The 12,237-nt window shown below is 45.1% G+C and overlaps 1 protein-coding gene across 12 annotated transcripts in view; it reads right to left on the minus strand.

The window, feature by feature from the left end:
• Positions 1 to 12,237, minus strand: part of PALM2AKAP2 (PALM2 and AKAP2 fusion) — a 503,398-nt gene that overhangs the window by 160,354 nt on the left and 330,807 nt on the right. The gene's annotated exons all lie outside the window — the stretch shown is intronic.

A 12,237-nucleotide genomic window follows, 5' to 3' on the forward strand; every position in this document is an offset into this window, starting at 1 on the left:
CTTTTATGTACTTGAAAACTTATGTCCTCACTCAGTCTTCTCTTTTCCAGACTAAAACCCATTTCCCCCACCCCCCCCCAATCTTTCCTTATAGGTTTGTTTTCTAGACCTTTAATAATTTTTGTTGCTCTTCTTTGGACTTTCTTCAATTTGTCCACATTTTTCCTGAAATGTGGCACCCAGAACTGGACACAATACTCCAGTGGAGGACTAATCAGCACGGAGTAGAGCAGAAGATTACTTCTCGTGTCTTGCTTACAAGAACTCCTACTAATACATCCCAGAATGATGTTTGCTTTTTTTTTTTTTGGCACAACAGTGTTACACTGTTGACTTATATTTAGCTTGTGGTGCGCTATGACCCCCAGATCACTTTCCACAGTACTCCTTTCTAGGCAGTCATTTCCCATTTTGTAAGGAACGAACAGTCAGTTGCACACACAGTGGAGTACTTTGCATTTGTCCTTATTGAATTTCATCTTATTTACTTCAGGCTATTTCTCCAGTTTGTCCAGATCATTTTGAAATTTTAATCCTATCCTCCAAAGCACTTGCAACTTCTCCCAGCTTGGTATCGTCCACAAACTTTATAAGTGTACTCTCTATGCCATTATCTAAATCACTGATGAAGATATTAAACAGAACCGGACTCAGAACTGATCTCTGCAGGACCCCACTCGTTATGCCCTTCCAGCATGACTGAACCACTAATAACTAATCTCTGGGAATGACTTTCCAACCAGTTATGCACCCACCTTATAGTAGCTCCATCCAGGTTGCATTTCCCGAGTTTATGAGAAAGTCATACGAGACAGTATCAAAAGCTTTAGCAAAGTCAAGATACCGCTTCCTCCCTATCCACAAGCCTTGTTACCCTGTCAAAGAAAGCTATCAGGTTGGTTTGACAATTTGTTCTTGACAAATCGATGCTGACTGTTACTTATCACATTATTATCTTCCAGAGGTTTGCAAATTGATTGGTTAATTTGCTCCATTGTCTTTCTACATCTGCATAAAAAAATTTACATTGCCAAAAATAAATTCTGAAAAATGAAAATACCCCCCAAAACAGAAGCCCTAAATATATAAATAGCTTTGGCCATCAGTGCAATACAGCCACCTCAGGGACACAACACAGCAGCTGTTTAATAGTGCAAGATTATTCAGGGTATGTCTACACTACGAAATTAGGTCGCATTTATAGAAGTCGGTTTTTTAGAAATCGGTTTTATATATTCGAGTGTGTGTATCCCCACAGAAAATGCTTTAAGTGCATTAACTCGGCGGAGCGCTTCCACAGTACCGAGGCAAGCGTCGACTTCCAGAGTGTTGCACTGTGGGTAGCTATCCCACAGTTCCCGCAGTCTCCGCTGCTCATTGGAATTCTGGGTTGAGATCCCAATGCCTGAGGGGGCTAAAACACTGTTGCGGGTAGTTCTGGGTACATATCGTCAGGCCCCCGTTCCCTCCCTCCCTCCGTGAAAGAAAGGGCAGACAATCGTTTTGTGCCTTTTTTCCTGAGTTACCCGTGCAGACGCCATACCACGGCAAGCATGGAGCCCGCTCAGCTCACTGTCACCCTATGTCTCCTGGGTGCTGGCAGACGTGGTACTGCATTGCTACACAGCAGCAGCAACCCATTGCCTTGTGGCAGCAGACAGTACAGTAGGACTGGTAGCTGTCATCATCATGTCCGAGGTGCTCCTGGTCGCCTCTGTGAGGTCGATCAGGAGCGCCTGGGCAGACATGTGCGCAGGGACTAAATTTGGAGTGACTTGATCAGGTCATTCTCTTTAGTCCTGCAGTCAGTCCTATTGAACCGTCTTATGGTGAGCGGGCAGGCGATACGGATTGCTAGCAGTCCTCTTGTACCATCTTCTGCCGAGCCATGAGATGTGGATGGCATGCAGTCCTTCTGCACTGTCTGCTGCCAGCCAAAGATGTAAAAGATAGATGGAGTGTATCAAAACAAGAAATAGACCAGATTTGTTTTGTACTCATTTGCAAACCCATCCTCTCCCCCCCCGCCTCGGGGACTCATTCTTCTAGGTAACACTGCAGTCACTCACAGAGAAGGTGCAGCGAGGTAAATCTAGCCATGTATCAGAGGCCAGACCAGCCTGCTTGTTCTAATAAGAACAATAACTTAGGTGCACCATTTCTTATTGGAACCCTCCAGGAAGTCCTGCCTGAAATACTCCTTGATGTAAAGCTACCCCCTTTGTTGTTGATTTTAACTCCCTGTAAGCCAACCCTGTAAGCCATGTCGTCAGTCACCCCTCCCTGCGTCAGAGCAATGGCAGACAATCGTGCATTTGAGTTGAGAGTGCTGTCCAGAGCAGTCACAATGGAGCACTCTGGGATAGCTCCTGGAGGCCAATACCGTTGAATTGTGTCCACAGTACCCCAAATTCAACCCGGCAAGGCCGATTTAAGCACTAATCCACTTGTCAAGGGTGGAGTAAGGAAATAGATTTTAAGAGCCCTTTAAGTTGAAATAAAGGGCTTCATCATCTGGATGGGTGCAGGTTTATATTGATTTAACGCTGCTAAATTCGACCTGAAGTCCTAGTGTAGACCAGGGCTCAGCAATAGCTAAATGCAGGAAAAGGAGAATAGTCGATCTAAGTGAAGCTGAAGAGACTTCTTATAGGCAGAATGCAAATTAGCTTGATTGCAATTGGGCCAGGACACTAGGACTAGGACCCTCATCAACAGTGCCATAGTCAAGACTTATCCCTGATTTTCATTTACACTGTTTCAGCAGTGCCTAGAAGGGGCCTTAGTATAAGTGAGAATCTGGTCCTTAATTTTGTATACCTTATCCAAAGTACAGCACACTGGACAGTCCAATGCCTCCCATTACTACCCTGGGGCATTAGCTGAGGATTAACTCCCAGGGAAGTGTGCCCCCTCCTGGATCAAGCTTCCCACTTCCTGGAGAATTTTGAAGTTCACCTTTGGATGAGAGTCCTAAGGAAACTAGTGTCAACCCTACTTTGCTGGACCTGATTAATGCACACATCTGAAGGCAGTTTAAAAATTTGCCATTCTGAATAATTGCCCTATTAATACTATATCCAAGTCAAGCTTAAGGCTAGAGAGAAAAGGAAAAAAACAAACAAACAAAAAAACACCTGAAAATAATGCTAATAGACCCAGGGATAGGCTAGCTTAAGTGCAAGCAGTCACATACAGTGGTTTGATTACTTAGTTTTAGATTTTTGCCATTGACCTAACAGATTTAACAAAATTAAAGTCCAGCTCCAGATTAAATAATTAAAATATTTACTTTGCTGCCAAATGAATTTAGAGGGTTACAATCTCATCTCAATGCACAAGGATTTATACAAGTAACTTCCAGTGGGGTTTACAGAATGGCAGTTTACATGTGTACAGGCACAGATGAAACTATACCCAATGGCGTTGTGTACTTGTGGGTAGTATGCTTTCGCCATCTGCGCTTGCTAAATTTTACACACATACTTGGTGTAAGAAATAGTGGTCTAGAGATTCAAGCAGGGAGTTCTGTGCTCGACTTTAAGCACAATCTCTGCTGCTTTTTGGTTTTATTATAATTACCCTTCCTTGCCTGAAGGAAGGCAAACAGTTTCCACTCTGCTGCTTATCCATGGAAATATTCCTTTAACATTCCTTGATCACATGACGGTTTAGCACTGAAGGAAAAAGTATTCCCATGCAACACGGATTGATCTGGGACTTTTCTAACATTACTGTTTTTCTACAGAGTGAATAAGAATGGCTGGTGGATTATCTTGCTTTCCTGTCAGGCATTCGCTATTGTGGAGGAAAATTTTCCAAAGTGCTTACAGAGGTTTAGGAGCACAAGTCCCATTCATTTTCAAATCAGCGGGATATGTGCTCCTAAATCCCTGTAGGCACCTCTGAAAATCTCCCCTCCGATCTCCTGTGGCAGTTTCGATTAGAGACTTGGAGATCTTTTCTTTGCGCACACTGACATTAATGGCAAATGTTCACCTCTCTGGAGAGCAGATCCAGCAGTAAACTGGAGATTTAAGGCCAGTTTTTCCAGAGCTTAGCACCCAGCTTTTATTTAGGAGCTAAATGGGTGGACAGCATTTGGAAGCTGCTGGGTGATGAGCACTTTGAAAATCTAATCCTGTTTTTTTTGGGGGTGGCTTACAATACACTAGGGGCCAGATTCTGATTAGTTACACCTCTTTGGACCAGCTGTTGCTCCCCCTCTGCCCCATGCAGAGCCTGAGTCCATACACAGTAGTGCCTGGATGGGCACTGGCCTCTGTGCAGTGGGTTGAAGCTGGTGTACACGCAGGACAGCGGATCTCTGACATCTGACCCTGGTATTTAGTAATGGGCGACTTCTGAGATACGATGGTCCACTGGGTGGATTTGTGTTAAGGAGAGTGTGGTTTTGTAGTCACAGTCGTATGCCATTCAAAATAGTCCAAATGGCTACAGGTAGCACCACTTCACATTACTATGACAGCCAATTTTTCCCCTCTCTCATCATGTGACTATGCAGCAAAGATGAAGTAAAGCAGCCATAACTACAGGGCAGCTCCACCAACCCTATCTGGCTCAGAAGCTTTTGATCCATTGCTGTGCTTGCTAGCTCCACTTACGAGACGCACAGGGCTGACTTATTTGTTTCTTTTTATTTGCTGCTGAGTTCAACGGAGAATAGAGTTTGAGGAAAGATGGGATAATACAGTGGAAATGAAGCTGAGCTAACAGTCTCTCTTCTTAGGATATGCATACAGGCAAAGTTGGAGGGAAAAGGAAGCTGCAGTAATTGAAGAGGATAGGTTTGCCCTGCCAGTTAAACAGAAACTTTGAATATGCAGGAAACAGGGAGAGACCTGGATTTGTTTTAACAAAAGGAGAAAGGATGTTAGTACTTGAGGAACGGGTTTTCAGAAAGCAGCTGCCTAGCTCCTTGGTGGTGCAGGATTCAGTGAACATACAACATCTGTGCTCAAATCAAGGTGTTCATCAGCTTTAAAACCCAGAAGGATCTGGGACCCATGTATCCAAGCAGGTGTGTCTCTCCCCACTACTCTGTGATGCCTACCAAAATAACACACCACACCTCTTGACAATGGTTAAGCTATTGGTGTGCTGAGACCACTGCTTATCATAATGACCAATATTGGCTCAGTTTCCTTGTATTCCTCTGTCTGTATCAGTCTTATCTTTTGAGTAATATTTAGATTGTAAATTATTTGTGGCAGGGACTGTCTTTTGTTCTGTTTGTACAGTACCTAGGTGAGTGGTTCCTAGGTGCTCCAGTAATGCTAACAATAAATAGTACCCCAGCACTGCAGTTAATCTGCTGGGAGACTAGCTGTTGACTTCTCAATTTGAATGGTCCATGATCACCACTGTGGTTCTCAGGGGAGACATCCTGCCTTGTCCATCTTATGTGCTCCCCCTGGTAGGTCTAGTGACTTTAGAGGCATTGACTTGAGATTCCCCTCCCCCCCTTGTAGTTTTTAGTCTTCCCAAATGGCATATCCAATGACTGCTTAAAGTTGGAGACTGTAGCACTGACCTGCCCTGACATTAAGTTGTTAGAAGACAAATAACCGGGTACCACCACTAACTTTGGGACAGACTGACTTCAGAGGTCAACTTTGCCATACAGGCCTCTAGAGTACAAAAACCAAAAATGCGATTTGATGCAGCCAGCCTCTGAGACACAGGTCACAGTGTAAGAACGGACATCATAGGACAACTTGTGTGCAAGCACAGAACCTACAGCTAAGGCTATGCTGTTGTAGCACCATAGCACAGATGCATCCTACAGCAACAGAAGGCATTTTTCCATTACTGTAGGTAATCCACCTCCTTGAGTGGCAGTAGCTAAGTTGATGGAGTTCTGCCATCCAGCTAGCTGCATTTACATTGTGTGTGTGTGTACATGCATACACACACGTGTGTTTAAACACCCTTAGCAATGAAGTTATGTCAATCAAAATGTTTAAGTTAGACCAGGCCCAATTACTGGGCAGGAACGATCCTGCATGGAATGAACCACATGACCTACAGAATGAGGTCTTTCACCTCTCTATGATGGACATCTTACCTACTGTTAAGTGTTCTGTAGCATACAAGCCTTGAGGTCATATTCTCTGGTGGCCTGTTACCTTCCTGTACACTGAATCATAGAACACAATTATTTGTGTGTACTCCTGGTCTACGTGCATGGTTTAGATTTGTTTGGGCCAATCCTTTGTATATCAATTACTCACCCAGCTCAGTACTGTCTCAAATGTTCACACCTTTAGTCATTAAAGAGAGAAAACCAAAATTTGTGATCACGTCCCTGTCTTGATAGTATCAGACTGAGCCTGAAGACCTGGAAACTGTTAAACCACAAAACAGATTATGTGAGACCACCTTGAAATTCCTACATTATGCCCTGCAGGAAGAATTCAGTTACATATTGAGTCCCTTAAAAAAAAGCAAAAACCCCAACACTTCTTTCCTGGATGGGAGGAGGATTTTGTTTTAGGTGCTTCTGCTAGGGTAACCAGATGTCCAGATTTTATAGGGACAGTCCTGATTTTGGGGTCTTTTTCTTGTATAGGCTCTTATTACCCTTCACCCCAGTCCTGATTTTTCACACTTGCTGTCTGGTCACCCTAGCTTATGCTGAAGGTCACCCTAGCTTCTACTTCCAATATATTATTCAGCTTATAGAGGTCTGTGTCACAGAGATCTAGGCTGGGTGTGGTCCCTGGTAAACCAGGAGATAAACTGGAACGCAAGCTGCATGGAAGCTTGTTTGTCTATTTAGTTGGTAGCACTTTTCTTTAATAAAGGCTTCTTATGTAAGAGATTGATTCCATGTATGAGGACCTAGGGACTACTTCTAAGCATATGTCTACAAGGCAGTCATCATGGGGTTGACTGCAGCACATGTAGGCATACCTGAGCTAGCTTTAATCTAGCTAGTATAGTGAACCTGTGGCACCTCAGGCTTCAAAAGCCAGCCTGGGACCTCCTGTCCTTACTCAGACAGCTAGCCCCTGGTGGGTACCAAAGTCATCCAGCCCTAGCTTCACTGCTGTTGGTACCCACAAGGGCATTGCTTTAGGGCAAAGGGGGCAGTTGCTCCTGCCAGACTTTTCATGCTCCGTTAAGCCTTCTACTTCCCTGCCAGACAAGGGCATTGCTAGTGGGGGGCATGAATGGTTTGGAGGGGCACATTCCAGGGAGGGGCGAGGAGAAGCTGTCCTGTCCCACCAACCCAGTTACAGCTGTGCTCGGTAGGTAGCCTGCACGAGCTCACTGGAGTCGCTCTGCCTGCCCAGTGAGTGAGAGCTCAGGGGAAGGAGAGAGGAATGGGAGGCCGCTGGGGATGATTATGGGTGGGACAGGGAGGCAGCATAGGCCACACCTTGCAGGATGAGCACATCTGTAAGTTGACAACTTGGTTCCCTCCCCACTTTCCAGCATTTTTCTGAAAAGATGCCTCTGGTACCTGCACTAGCTAGATTAGAGCTAACTCAGGTATGCCTGGATGTGCTGCATTCACACCCCTCCTCTGCAGTGTAGATGTATCCTAAGCCTTTAGGGTATGTCAGTCTCATTGCCCGTAAGTCTTTGCCCTCCATGCTGGGGTTATGTGGACATCCCTCCGATAGCAATTGGTTTAAGATCAACAATGCATTTCCCTGGCTTCCTGCATGCTGCTGACAGTGTGGTATTCCATCAGGTGGTTACAAATTCTCCCCTCATATTGACAATTATACCACGATAGCTTAGGCCATGTCTACATTAGCACTGTAAGTCGCTCAGGGGTGACACACACCTGCTCTCTGGCCGCTCATTGAGCTGGTTTGATGATGGGAGAGCTCTCCCCCATTGGCATATCACAGCTACACAAGGTATGTAAGTGTAGACATGGTCTCTGATTCAGGAACTAAAATAAGCTATCCCAAAATAACTTCATGTCCATACTCAGCCTTTTGTTAGCATAACAAAAAACAAACAGCTAAACTCACAACCCTAACTGACATACTTATGCTATTAAAATGTTTTAAGTAGAGACCAGTCCTAGGACTGAAGGTGAAGGTTAAAAGATTCAGAGAACGCTTTGTGCCAGAGTCTTGTTCTGAAGGGCACCCGCATAGTCACCAGCGCTTTCATGATGCACAGCTCTTGACAGAGGAGAGATGCAGTGAGGGGTTTGGAGAAGAATATTGGGAGGAAGTAACTAAGACTGACACCTAAAAAGGCAAAAATCCTTGATTGTAGTTTCTTCTACTCATAACAATTAACATGCCCTCAAAATTAAGTAGAACATCCACAGTCCATTTTTACAATTTAGGAGAACAAAGCAAGGGAAATTGTGCAAAGAATAGAAAAAATCATACCGTATGGAAGAGGAAAAAGTAAAAAGGGGAAAACTCTAAAGGTTTGGTCACAAACCCACTCCCATTAAGCCAATCTTGACACAGCTCCCAGAGGGGTTTGTATTAGGCTCAATGGAAGTGAACTCTGTGAAGGATTACAGGGATATGGAGGAGAAGAAGCTCAGTGAGCGATGTGTCTGCAGAAAGGAAAGCAAAATAAAAGGCATTTACAGTATCAGCCACTTCTCCTGCCATCCTGTGCGTCAGAAAGATGGGTCTTGTTTGGAGCAAATGGCAAACTTTTCTGCATTACAGTCACAGAGGTAAGCAAAGGGAAATAAAAAGGAGCAGAAGTGTAGCATTCCTACTAGAGACATGTAAGTAGTTACAAGCAGCGGTGGTTCTTAAAATGGAATCATGGTACGTGGCACTGTTGCAACAGAACAGGAAAACTGGCAAGAGCGTTACAGGAGCTCCCTGCGTGAAGAAGATGGAGACTACAGCTTCCTCATGCACCTTGTATTTATCAATGATACTTCAAGACCACCCAAAAGAAGGTAGCTACATCCAGGCAAATCTTAATGAGACAGATACAACTCAGGCTGCTAGAGTGAATGAGCTGCTAAAACAGCGGTTCTCAAACCTTTGTCCTGGTGACCCCTTTCACATAGCAAGCCTCTGAGTGCGCCCACCTTATAAATTAAAATCATATCAAACACCATTATAAATGCTGGAGGCAAAGTGGGGTGTGGGTTGGAAACAGACAGCTCATGACCCCCATGTAATCACCTCATGACCCCGAGGGGTCCCAACCCCAGTTTGAGAACCCCTGTGCTGAGAGAATCAGATGCTGATAATGGACTGTTGGGAGGAGGAAGAAGAAACTGAGGGGCACATTCAGAGCTTACACAAATGGTGATGAAGTTACACATCAGTCATTGGGCATAAGTGGGCCGGATTCATCCTTGCTGGCCCTCTGCTGACTTTATTGGAATTGCACCAAGGATGAATTTGGCTTACTGGGTGTATGTGAATGACTATTGCGTGCCAGGCTTAATAAATCTTTGAGTAAGCGATGGATGTTTCTTAGGAACTTGAAGAAATGGTGAAGCCATTGGTGCAGAAAAGGAACATTGCAGCCTTGCCTTAGGCTTCTAGGGAAGCCATGTCTAGGGCGCTGGGTACTGATCCAGAACCGAAGAAAAGGGGATGTTCCATCTGATCAGAAAGCGAGACCAAAAAAACCAAAAAAAACACACATTCAAAAATGTGCAAAGTGTAAAAGCTTTGTATGTTCAGAATGCGTCACCATTTGCTCAAAGTAGTAGCCATTTACTGCCACTTTGCTGTGATTGTGCCTTTTACATAGTCACCGTGGCGATCTATTTTCATTGTCTAAATGTGGGGACAGTTAGATCGACACCTGTATACTTTACACGGTATGTACCTTTTTTCCAAGTGTGTTGGATCATGAGGTCAGTGAGACCACAACACAAGTACTGTGTAGGGGGCTTCTGGACCAAGGAAAGTTTTAACTTGTTCATAGTTGTATAGTTCACTGGTTACAATAGTCAGTTTTAAATGGATCCCATATGTGTACCCCCCAATTCTGACATACTGGGGTCCCCAATATGGGAATAGTTGGGTGATATTTGGTCCAATAAGAGAGTTAAACAGGAGCTGGTGGGAGGGGGTTGAGAGAGTTATTTGGGGGTTGGGGAGGTGGGATGGGTTAGGGCTATGGGAGGAGGGTTGGTTGAGGGCTGACAGCTCCTGGCACTGCCTGGTGGTGCTGGTGACCACAGCTGGCTATGGCTGGCTCCCTCCTTTACAGCCTGTTCCCCTCCCCCATCCCTCGGTCTTGCTAGTACCAGCCTGCAGGCACAGTTGAGGGCCAGACTCACTGTAGCCATGCTAGGGATGGGGCTAGCTGTCTGGGGACTGGCTGCACTCGGGATGGACTCTGCCTCCAGCACTGCCCGGTGGCTCAGTCCCATGCTGGTCCTGGCACCTCTAGAGAGAGGTTCACCTGCTGAGCTGGTGGCTAAGGTCTGGGAAGGCTGAGCCCTTTCTAGCCCAAGACACCTAAGTCTGTTTAGATTTTAAGTTCTTGAGGGTAGGGACTGTCTCTCTGTGTGAATGTTCAATGTGCAGTACACTGGGGCCCGGATTTCAGCTGCGAACTCTAGCTGCTTCTGCGATACAAATAATAACGTTCCAAAGTTTAAATTTAAACTATAAAACCTAGTTTCCTCTTCAGAGAATTTCAGAAACACACTGGAGTCCTGAGGTAGGGTACAGGTTCTCTTTGAAGAAGACACTAATGATGTTGCAATGCCTTTGGTGGTGAGCTGGTTGTTTATGATGAAAAGAAGCCTCACCATAAGGGCATCTTGGAATGAGAGGAGTGTAACCTCACTACCTTTTTAGATTCCTAGTTCAAAAGATATCATTCTGTTTTGCTCCTGTGGGGAGCAGACAGCCTGGAACGATACAGGCAGACTTGTATGAATAAGGGTCTCGGTGTCAGACAATGATGAAAAAGGAAGATCATGCTCTATCAACATGCAGACGTAGGTAGCTAAGTGTGGCAAAGAGGACACATCTGTCTCAATTTTTCATCTCTTCAGGTATGGCATTCTAGACCTGGTTTGCAGCGTTAGGCCCAATGAAAACAGCAGGAAGGGTTACGGTAACAGAGAAACGATGTACCGCGATGTTTGCTCACATAGGGCCAGACTGAAAGCCCATTGAAATCAGTGGGACTCTTTGTACTGACTTCAGGGGCTTTGGATAAGGGCCATGGTTTATCCTGAGAGGTTGCCTCCACCTCCACTATACACACCAACGCTGGGTTTGCCTAGTGTGGAAATCCAGTAAAGTAAAGGGTTAATGAGTTCGGGGAGGAAGAGAAAGGGCCTTGCGTAGGGAGAGGGATGTTCACCTTAGAGGAATGCTTCAGCCCTAGAAGAGGAAATAGCAGCAGATTGGAATATTCCACCACAGATGGGTGTGACAGTGGTCCAACAGAGTACCACATCTGACAGCTCAGTGATGGAATCAGGATAGCGCATTGCAAAATAAGGGTTTGGACAGATTGGCATGAATCAAACTCAAGCCTCCAAATGAAGCTCCCAGGGTTGGTTTGCTTTCACCTCTAGTACAAACTGTGGAGCTGACAGCCTCAATGCTCAACGGTGCGTTGAGATCACAGTGCTAACATTTCTGCAGAAATCTCCACATTTTCCTCCTCAAACAGCTTTGTGTGACAGTGTTCTTCCCTAGATTCTCATCTGGGTCCCATACACACACACACCTCTGTACTCTGGTTATATGCTGGGGGCCAAAATTGTCCCCGTGATCAAGAGCAAGATGCACGGCGCTCTCTCCTCTTGTGTCAGACTAGACACTTTGTTCCTTTAAGGTTGTATTCTGCTGCCAGTCTTACTTGCAGTGAGTATTCCCTTACTCCTTGAGTAGTTCTACTGAAATCCATTGGACTAGTTAGTGAGACAAGCACTACTCCATGAAAGGATGGTGGAATCTGGCTTTTGGTAAACAGTGATCAGAACTGGTCCTTACAATCACATGTTGCCTCCCTTATTCACAATGGATCGAACACAGTAAATAGTCCAGTTTCCTTTAGTGGGCCTGCAACACTAGTAGACCAGGTGCCAGTTCATGCCCAGGCTGTAGGCATCAGCTGAGTACTGAAAGTCAGAGCTGGAAACCAGACCACCTCACTTGTATGTTAGTATTGTTCAAGATAGGTGCTAGACTTGTAAAGATACATTTAGACTCTATAAAACGCTTGTAAGTTGCTGCATGCACTGATCTTATGTGTAATGTCTGGATCCCATGCTATAAGGAGACA

Source organism: Lepidochelys kempii, chromosome 5, assembly GCF_965140265.1.
Source record: "Lepidochelys kempii isolate rLepKem1 chromosome 5, rLepKem1.hap2, whole genome shotgun sequence".
NCBI lineage: Eukaryota > Metazoa > Chordata > Testudines > Cheloniidae > Lepidochelys > Lepidochelys kempii.